Source organism: Anarhichas minor, unplaced genomic scaffold (genome assembly GCF_050575085.1).
Source record: "Anarhichas minor isolate MPS153535 unplaced genomic scaffold, ASM5057508v1 ptg000077l, whole genome shotgun sequence".
Classification (NCBI taxonomy): domain Eukaryota; kingdom Metazoa; phylum Chordata; class Actinopteri; order Perciformes; family Anarhichadidae; genus Anarhichas; species Anarhichas minor.
Window position 1 is genome coordinate 121456 of NW_027466523.1, and position 11045 is coordinate 132500.

An 11045-nucleotide genomic window follows, 5' to 3' on the forward strand; every position below is an offset into this window, starting at 1 on the left:
TTATGTTTAGTTATTCAAACACAAGAAACCGAATTATTTTTGTTATTAGTTTTACGAGTTTGTGTTTTATTAAGTGACATTTCTTTGATAATACTGTTTTTGCCAATGTTGTTCTTTATGATTGAAGACTTTTATGGTTTAATTGGTTACATTCTTCTAAATATGCTTTCTAAACATGTTCATACTGTTTCAGACACAACACAAAACTCTGAAAACTGGTTTATAGTTTATAAATATGGCGATAAATGGGAAGCAGGCTGTTGAGATGCTAACGGAGAACCGCTAATGAATTACAGAGGTACTGTAAGTGTCAATATCATCAGTCAAGATGTGCAAACTCTAGACTCACCTTTAAACTTTCTATCGTAGTCTGAAGAAGAGCATTGATAAAGTTAATCCCAACTTGTTCTAGGCTGCTTTTATTGTGAAACTCATGCTTTTGCGGCAATAGATTCTGATCTTTTCCTGCTGCCCAAAAATACTCACACGAGCCACAACTGTGGATTAATCCACCGCTCAAATTAGTCCCAAACAAATGCACCATTTCCTCCATTATTTGGTTAAAAAACTGCAGTGACACTTTGGTTTAAATTAATTGTTGGAATGCTGTTAAGCATTCCAACAATTACAGAAGTACAACACAGAAGCCTGTAATTGAGAGGAAAACCAACTTTCTGCTCCATAGAGACCAATGTTAAATTTTGCTTCAAAAACATCTTCCACAGAACACGGTACCCCATTTCTAGATCGCCAGTTCAGCCACATTTTTTACACTACAGACACAATTTTTACAGGATCTGTTCTTCAACTCATCCTTCCTCTCATTTATTAATATCGGAGCAATAGGAGCTACGGTTATGGGAGTTTTGAGGATTTGTTTGAGAGGTGTTTCCCAGTTTAATCTCCATGATAAACACAGATCTCTCTCTCTCTCTCTCTCTCTCTCTCTCTCTCTCTCTCTCTCTCTCTCTCTCTCTCTCTCTCTCTCTCTCTCTCTCTCTCTCTCTCTCTCTCTCTCTCTCTCTCTCTCTCTCTCTCTCTCTCTCTCTCTCTCTCTCTCTCTCTCTCTCTCTCTCTCTCTCTCTCTCTCTCTCTCTCTCTCTCTCTCTCTCTCTCTCTCTCTCTCTCAGAGCGTGGTGGTGGTAAGTGTGGAGAGCAACTTTTCTTCACTCTTTCTTCATAGTTCACTGTGTGATTGAGTTGTGGTGGTTTGAGTTTGTTGTCGGTGTATTTTGGTGTTTTTGGCGGACAGAGAACCGTGTTTCTTGTCGGGGATGGCGTCCTCTGAGACGCCGTCCATGTCTTTGAGACATGGAGTTCGTGTTCAGCCCGACCCGTGTGTCCCGGTAGAGGCGGTTCTCCTGGCTGTGGGAGACTGTGTGGGACACGCTAACCTGTCCTATGCCTCCAGAATGAACAGAGGTGTGCTGGTGTTTCTGAAAGAGGAGCGTTTTGTGGCGCAGTTAATAGCGAGCGGCGTCTCGCTGAACGGTGTGTATCTGCAGGTTTCCCCGCTCGCAGTGCCCTCCACCCGGGTCACCGTCTCCGGTGTTCCCCCGTTCATCCCCAACCAGGTGTTGGAGCGAGAGCTGCAGCGCTTCGGGAAGCTGGCGAGCAGCTTCAGGACTGTGGGTCTGGGATGTAAGAGTGATAAACTGAAGCATGTCCAGTCCTTCAGGAGACAGGTGTTCATGTTCCTTACCTGTCCTTCACATACGCTAGAGGTCTCCTTTAGGGTGAAACACGGGGAGGGACACTACATGGTGTACGCTAGCACAGGTAGCATCAGGTGTTTTGAGTGCGGGGAAGTGGGGCACAAGCGGACCGCTTGTCCTCACAGGCCGGCCGAAGGGCCGCCAAATGACGGGCCGGCGGAGAGCGCTGCTCCGTGGGGGGGCGATGATCCGCCGACCGGGGCTGAGGCTGAGGAGGGGCTCAGCGGGCAGACAGACAGTCAGGACGGGGAACAGAGAGCTGATTCAGGCAGAGGAAAAAATATTGATGACAACTCAGCTGTTCTGAGTCTCACAACGGAGGGAAAGGAAGTAGCAGAGGGAAGGAAAGAGGTAGAGGAAAGGGAAGTAACAGAGGAAAGGAAAGAGGTAGAGGAAAGGGAAGCAGGAGCAGAGGAAGAGGTAGCAGGCAGCAGTACAGGGCCGACAGCTGAAGCTGACCAGAGTCAGGCTGCTGGTCCAAAGGAGAGTGGGGGGGCTTGTGTTGTCGAGGAGGGGATGGAGTACGACTCTGACGGTCTCTCTGTCACAGACTCACAGTCTCACAGTGGAGATCTGTACAAGCTGGAGGAAATTAATAACTTCCTGGACGACACGTTTGGACAATCTGTAGACGTTTCAAAGTATTTTCCAGACGCAGACAAATTTATTAAAAGTGTTGTGACATTACAAAAAGAGGTGGATTTGGAGGTTTTAGATGAAAAGAAACGTTTCCGTCTAAAGAAGCTCATGACGCATCTCAGGAAGATAAGGAAGAGAGATGAAGGGAAAGGTTCGAAAAGGTTAAAGACCTCTAAGTGAGTCAATGATGAATGTGTTGCATTTAATCTTTCTGTTACTGTTATTTCTAACTGTCTACATCACCGCTCTTTTTCGTTTTTCAATGCACAAGGTGAGGGTTGGCTCTTTAAATATGAATGGTGGGAGGGACCGACAGAAGAGGGCGGTCACTGCAGACATGATCACACAGAAACAACTAGACATCGTTCACCTGCAGGAAACGCATAGCGACCCACATAATGAGGTAGACTGGGGTTTGTGGTGGAAGGGCCAGTATGTCCTGTCTCATGGGACCAACCTGTCTGCAGGTGTAGCCGTTCTGTTCTCACCTGGGCTGGATGTTAACATCATCTCCTCCACAGAGATAGTGACAGGCAGGGCTTTAGTGGTCAGAGCATCTATACAAAACATTACTTTCGTTTTTATCAACATCTATGCTCCAAACCAGGGCTCACACAGAACAGACATCTTCCACAAACTCAGAGATGTCCTGCAGCAGTGTGATCACAACGACTGTGTAGTGATGGGGGGGACTGGAATTGCACCATAAACTCCTTATTGGATAGAACAGGAGAGGAACCTCATTCACAGTCATCTGCCATCTTATCACAGGTGATTGCAGAGTCAGGTGTGGTGGATGTATGGAGGGTGAAACATCCCCGGGCTAGACAGTACACATGGGTGAAGGTGTTGGATGGGAACATTAGGGCAGCCAGGCTGGACAGGGTTTACTTATCTCATAGTTTTAGTAACCGGTTATTGAATAGCCACATTTACCCAGTAGGCTTCACCGACCATCACCTCGTCACTTTGGATGTTCACACCTCACCAACCACCAAATGCAGCTCTTACTGGCACTTTAACATTAAGTTGCTTCAGGACAGTGATTTCTGTGAAAAGTTTGAGACTTTCTGGGGAATCTGGAGAGAAAAGAAGAGCGACTTTGAGTCCCTGAGTCAGTGGTGGGATGTAGGAAAGGCACATATACGTGTCTTTGTTCAACAATATACAAGTCACTCCACAGTAAAAGTCAAAAGGGTCATTGAGGATCTAGAAAATGAAATCAGGGATTTAGAGCACAGTCTATTCACTCACACCAGCACAGACACTCACAGGCTTCAACAGAAGAAGCAGCAACTAGGCTCCTTTCTACAGGAACGAGCTAAAGGAGCTTTGGTCAGGTCAAGGTTCACCAGTGTTAGGGACATGGATGCTCCTACCTCCTACTTCTTCAATCTAGAGAAGTCCGTCTCTCGAACCAAACAAATGGTGCGTCTCCGCCTCCCTGATGGTAAGATGACGACTGATCCGATTGAAATGAGACAACATGCCGTAAGCTTCTACAGCGCCCTCTTCAAGAAGGAGGACAACCACAGAGAGAGTGTTGACGAGCTGCTTCAGGACCTTCCTCAGCTGGGCCCCGAGGACAGAGCTGTCCTGGACGCCAACATCTCCCTGGAGGAGCTGACCGCTGCTGTGGGTCAGATGGCTGCTGGGAGAGCTCCTGGACTGGACGGACTGCCTGCGGACTTCTATAAACACTTCTGGAAGTGTTTGGGAGCCGACCTGTGGGAGGTGCTGCAGGAGTGTTCACAGGCAGGCCTGTTACCGATGACATGTCGGCATGCAGTACTATCACTGTTACCCAAAAAAGGAGATTTGTCCTTACCGAAGAACTGGAGACCGGTGGCGTTGTTATGCACAGACTATAAACTTCTTTCCAAGGTGCTCGCCAACCGGCTTAAGAACTTTCTGGAGTCTATAATTCACAGAGACCAGTCTTACTGCGTACCGGACAGATCCATCATGGATAACATTTTTCTCATGAGAGACTTGTTGGATCTTTGTAAACTGTATAATATTGATGTTGGGGTTATATCATTAGACCAGGAGAAGGCTTTTGATAGGGTAGATCATAGTTTTCTTTTTTCCACTTTAAGAGCTTTTGGTTTTGGGGAAGGTTTTGTGTCACTGTTGGGTTTGATGTACAAGGAGGCTACTTGTCTGGTGAAGGTGGGGGGTGCGTTGAGCTGTCCAGTTCAGGTCCAGAGAGGCATCAGACAGGGATGTCCTATCTCTGGACAGCTATATTCCATTGCCAGTGAGCCTCTTCTGAATAGGTTGAGGTCCCGTCTATCAGGACTAATGTTACCTGGGCTGCCTCAGCGGCCCTCGCTGGTGGTGTCAGCATATGCTGATGATATTTATGTGTTCGTCAAAGACCAGAGGGATATCCAGTTCCTAGGTAACAGTTTAGATTTGTTTGAGAGGGCATCTTCAGCAAAGGTAAACTGGGAAAAAAGTGAAGCTTTGCAGGTTGGGCAGTGGGCAGACAAAGAAATGCCAAAGCTACCAGGAAGCATCAGATGGGGAAGGCAGGGCTTGAAGGTTTTGGGTGTTTTTTTGGGAACAGAAGAGTTTCAAAGACAGAACTGGGAGGGTGCTATGGAGAGTGTGCACCAGATTGTCTAAATGGAAATGGCTGCTACCTCAGCTCTCTTATAGGGGGAGGGTCCTAAGTGTCAATAACTTGGTTGCCTCGACCCTTTGGCACAGACTGGTAGTCCTACCTCCACCACAGGGCCTGATTAAAGACATCCAGAGGGCAGTTGTGGACTTCTTCTGGTCGGGGCTTCACTGGCTGAGATCTGCGGTGCTGTACCTGCCGGTCCAGGAGGGAGGGCAGGGCCTGGTGGACATCGCATCACGAATCACAGCCTTCAGACTGCAGACAGCTCAGAGACTGCTGTACAGCTTCGGCCTGCCATGGACTGATACTGCCTGTGTGCTGCTGAGGAGGGCCGGACGCTTAGGTTATGACAAACACCTATTCTTGCTCCAGGCCCAGTCAGTGGATTTAACTGGTCTGACACCGTTCTATCAGTCTGTCTTACAGGCGTGGCGGGTTTTTACAGTGCATCAGAGAGCTGTGACGACACCAGGGATGTGGCTCTTTGAGGAGCCGCTTTTTGGAAGCAGCTACATCACATCCCAGGTCCTGACGTCCGTCAGCCTGAGATCCAGACTGAGAGAGGCCGGCTGTGTGAAGCTGGGTCATCTGATGAAGACCTCCATCCCTCAACTTGCGGAGCTGATCAACATCCGGTCCAGCAGGCTGCTGCTCAGGCTGGTGGAGGAGGTCTGTGCTTCCCTGCCAGCAGTCCTCAGAGCGTTTGTTGGAGACCGTACAATATCTGACCAATGGGACAATGAATGTGAATGTTTTCCCACCCCTGGCTGTCTGTCCTGCTGTGGGACAGTGGGAGGATGAGGAGGACATCCTGCTGTCTCTAAAGACACCCCAGTTGGGGGACTTTGAGACTCTGGGGAGGAAAGCAGCGTATCAGGTCAGTGTGAAGGTCTCTAACTTGCGCTCTCTGGCAGGAGTGAGGGTGTCGAGGTGGACCGAGTTTTTTGGCAGGGGATCCTCCCCAAGGGGCTGTTGGCGGTCCCTGTACAAACCCCCTGTAGACAAACGGACAGGAGACCTCCAGTGGAGGATTGTACATGGGGCCATAGCTACAAACAGGTATCTGGTGTACCTCGATCCTGGCTCAGGGGACAGCTGTCCCTTTTGCTCGCAGACAGAAACCATCCACCATCTGTTCGTTGAGTGCTCCAGACTGGTGAGACTCTTCAGCCGCCTGAAGACGTGGTTTCAGGGCTTAGGAGAACACTTTTCTTTCTGTCTTTTTATCTATGGTCCAAACTACTCTGCTAAAAACAAATCTGTCCACACACTAATGAATTTCCTTTCAGGACTGGCCAAACTAGCAATTTGGAAAACAAGGAAAAACCGTGTGAGGGGTGTAGGGTCAGAGGACGTGAGCTTGATGCTGACCGGACTGCTGGCTGCTCGGCTCAGGGTGGAGTTTGGTTTCTACAGACTGACAAAGAAAACTGAACTCTTTGTGAACATTTGGGCTCTGAACGACGTTCTGTGTTCAGTCAGAGACAATGCTCTGGTTCTCAACTTATGATTTGTGTGTTTTCTTAAATTTTTCTTTAGTTTTTGTTGTTGTTTTTTGCATGAATTAAGGTTGTTTTGATAAACAGTAAAACTCTGTAAACGAAATTGATTTAGAAATAAAGATATTTGAAAATCTCTCTCTCTGTCTGTCTGTCTCTCTGTGTGTATGTCTGTCTGTCTCTCTCTCTCTCTCTCTCTCTGTGTATGTCTGTCTGTCTCTCTCTCTCTCTGTATGTCTGTCTGTCTGTCTGTCTGTCTGTCTGTCTGTCTGTCTGTCTGTCTGTCTCTGTGTGTGTCTGTCTCTCATACAGTCATTCAGGTTCTTAGAGATCTTTAGAGGACCCCCCCCCCCCCACACATACACACTCTATTTTAAAATAAAAGCCCCACAGAATGAATTCTAACTGAAATGCTTATGATGAAGCCTGACATTTAATAACCTCTGTTTGTGTGTCAAACATTATGATTATGTCTCCTCTCCCCCACCCAGCCCCACCCTTTCAAAATAAAAGCCCCATGGATTAACTGTATTTAAACATTAAGCTCAAAATTAGGCTTTTTTGTTGAAATAATGTAATGCTCTTACTAATACTGCAACAACTACTACTACTGCTGCTAATATTTCTAGTATTACTACTACTACTACTACTTCTTCTACTACAACTTTTGCTGTTGCTGCTATTACTAGTGCTATTACTGCTACCATCAATATTATTACTACCACTACTGCTATTACTACCACTACTACTATTACTCATACAACAACTGCTACTACTACTACTGCTATTCATGCTACGACCAGTACTAATACTACTACAGCTATTAGTACGACTGCTACTAGTACTACTACTACTGCTACTTCAAATACTGCCATTACTTTTACTACTACTACCACTACTACTACTGTTATATTAAATACTACGACCACTACTACAGCTATTACTACTACTACTGATACTACTACTTCTTCTAAATACTAATACTTCTACTACTAATGATACTTCTACTACAACTACAACTTCTACTACTATTACTACAAATATCACTACTGCTGACATTTTTTTAAGCTACAGAAACTGTTCAAATATCAAAATGTTCAGCTCTTTCAGGAGAGGGGTGCTTTGACTTTTCATATTTGTAATCTTTAAACTTTTTGAATTAAGCTTTTTGCAATTTTCTTTTTAATGGGATCTCTATGGAGAAAATCTTGAAATCCTGTTAAACTTCAACTTTCAAAGCCTTCTTCTTCTCATACTTAAGGTGAAATTTTGACAGTGTGGCTTCTACTGCCCGAGGAAATCGCAATATATACACACGCCAATGTTACCAATGTTAGCTTGAAAATCTTCTGTGATTTTTCCAAACAAATTGCTCCAGCTCCCACAATTTTTACTCTTTATACACCATTTTGGCCAAAAAGCTTAGAAATGTTGTGCTGTCACACACAGATGCCTGTGGAATCCCACAGACTTACACATTTGGCTCAAAGAGCCGCAGAGCGACATGAACTCCAACCAACTGCTCCATTAGACTCCATGTTAAATCTCACCACTCATTTCTCAAAGAAAGCAGACGGTACCAGTTTTGTCTATTGCTCTGGAGCTCACATTATTAACACCACAAACATAAAAAACACATCAGCGCGTTCGGCAGAGTCTTATCTTTCTCACGGTATCCATATTTTGGCACTCAGACTCCTACTAATTTGTTAAAAAGAGGCACGGGTTTTGTTCAAAATCACTGATTACTGCAACGTTTCTTAATCAGTCTGCCTCTAACACCAGGTGCGTCCTCGCCATGGCAACCAGTTACTACACGCTCTCTCTATCTATATATATATATATATATATATACACACACACACACACATGACTTGGAAGCATGGACCTCCTGTCTGTCTCACTCAGTCTCTCTCGCTCTCCTCTCTCTCTCTCTCTGTCTCTCTCTATCATACAGTCATTCAGGTCTTAGATATCTTCAGAGAACCCCCCCCCCCCCCCCCCTCCCATTTCAAAATAAAAGCTCCAGAGAGTGAATTCTAACTGGAATGCTTGTGATGAAATCTGTCATTTAAATCATTTCCAAAGGCTTCTCAAACAAAGATGTTTATGTCCAGTACAGAAATGACGGGAGACATTTGTGGACTGTCCATCACGAATACAAGATTCAATCCAAGAGTATGAATGTAAAATGCAGAAAAGAGAGAAGCGATATCTCAATTGAACCTGAATGATACTACCGGTAACATCGGCGTGTGTAGCTATATATTGCGACTTCTTCGGGCAGTAGAAGCCACACTGTCAAAATTTCTTTAGGAATTTTCTAGTTAGTTTTACAATCGAGATGGAAAAAGAAATGTCTATTTAACCCTTTCAGACCATCCAGTCATATCTTTTACCTGTTTAATGTTAATATCCGATAATCTTTTAACATGGGGGTGTGTCGGGATTTCCTCGTTTTTTGGAACAAACTTCAGCGGTCCAATCAGATGGAAGGAAAACTCTGTGAATGACATCACAGTACAGAAGCAAAGATGCTGAGGTGTTTATCAGTGGCCCTCTTCCACCAGTCAGAGGAGGAGAGGAAGGATTCAGCAGGCTGTTTGCACTGAACAATGTCTGTCAACTGCATGTACTGACCATTCAGTACATTTTATCAACAATTTCTACCTTTTCTGGGAGCGCAGACATCTTTTTAAGGCACATGGAGTTTGCCTGAACAAGTCAGTTTACCTGTTTACCTCCAACTTATTTCTCTCCCTGCGTCATCCGTCTGTTCCTACTGCCAAGGACAAGAGACGAGAGGAGTCTCAACAAGAGGTAACCACACAGCATTGCTGTAGAGATCTTACGGGAAGGATGCCCCGCCTAAGGAGAGCCAAGAGGAGGAGTCTCCAACCTCATCATCAGGGACTGCCTCTGATCTCCCACTTTCTCCCCGCCTCCGAGAGGAGGAGTCTTTACCTCCCTCACCAGCACCTACCTCCCAGAAAGCTGCAGGTCTGCCGAGACCCTCAGCTCCTTTAAATCCACATCCAAATCCACATTTAATTGAACCACATTCAAGGATATTAATCAATTTCTGCATTTTACTACTGTAGTCTATTTCTTAAACTGCACTGCAACTTTTATTCTATTTTTAGCTTTTTAATGTTTTAACTCGTTGGACCCGAGAGCCCCCGGTGGGGGGCTTTTTTTAGAGTGTGCAGCATTCAGCGTGTCGTAGAAAGCATTTTTCATAAAGAAATATGATTATTGCTCCAGACAAAATACATATCGAATTAACGGGAAAAGTCCGAGCAACATCATCATACCAGCCATTGTAAACACTGCAAACACAATTATACATGAACTAATATCATATCTGGACAATATCTGGAAGATTTGCCATCATTTTGGCCAAAAATCGACGATCTATGCTCACTGTATGGCTCTCTCATCACGGAGCATGATCGCACATGGCGGATGAACGCATGCAGGAGGGGCACGATTCGACCCGGAAACGCACAGCGGCGTCCAAATTACTCTCTTTCAAACCGTTCAAACGTTATGGGTATGCATGCCAACATCAGCCACAGGTCACGAGAAAAAAAAATTGGGTAAAAAAACTTACGTTTTGACGGTTTTGGCGACGAAAACCGGATTTATTCCAGCGGATTTCGGCGCAGCTCTTTCCTCCATGTTGTGCTGCATGCCTGTGAGTGAGATCAATGCGCTGGCGGAATGAATGACAAAATGGCAGACGATTCTGTGGGGTGGAGCAATCCATGTAGAGAGGGGGGTTCGCCCAGAATTTTGCGATTTTTAGTCAGTAAACAGACCCGGATACGATCAAACACCCCTGCATGGCTCCCGCTGGACTATCCCGCATCTAAAAATGTCTCACACGAGTAAATAGGCCTTACCAGGGTCACATGACACACATTATGAGCCATTTATTGTTATGAATGACAGATATGAAAAATCATAACTGCTCAAAATTATTCAAAATGGTGTCAAACTGATTTATTAGGATTATTGAACACTCTTAGTGATAAGACAAGTGAATATATAGTTAATATGTAGTTATATAGTATATAAAATGAGTATACAGCAATGCAACAGCTGGTTCCGAAAATCATAATTTTGATTTTTATGACCATTTATGCTGGCCTTTCTTCACTCAATCAAAGTAAAATATGTTGTGGGGACATGTAACACGTGCTGTTCTATGACTTTTGTGTGGTTTTAGATTTACAGCTGCATTATTTAAATAAAAAAATGTTCAATACAAGTGCTTTTTTCCAGGCGAACCTAGAAATTTGTCAATTTGAGCTGTGCCATAAGTATATCAGTTATTAACCAGTAACATATACACAATATTTACACAATTAAACACATCTCACAAGTGTTACCAGTATTCTAGCATCAAAATGATTAAAATAGACCTTGTAGTTAGAGCTCAGGACTCTTTTGCGTATGGCTATGCAATTTTCGCGAAGAGGCCTAAAAATAGGGCTAGGGCCCTATAATGACTGTTTTTAATTGTTTTTAAATCTCCTTTTCTTTTGCCTTGTTTTGATG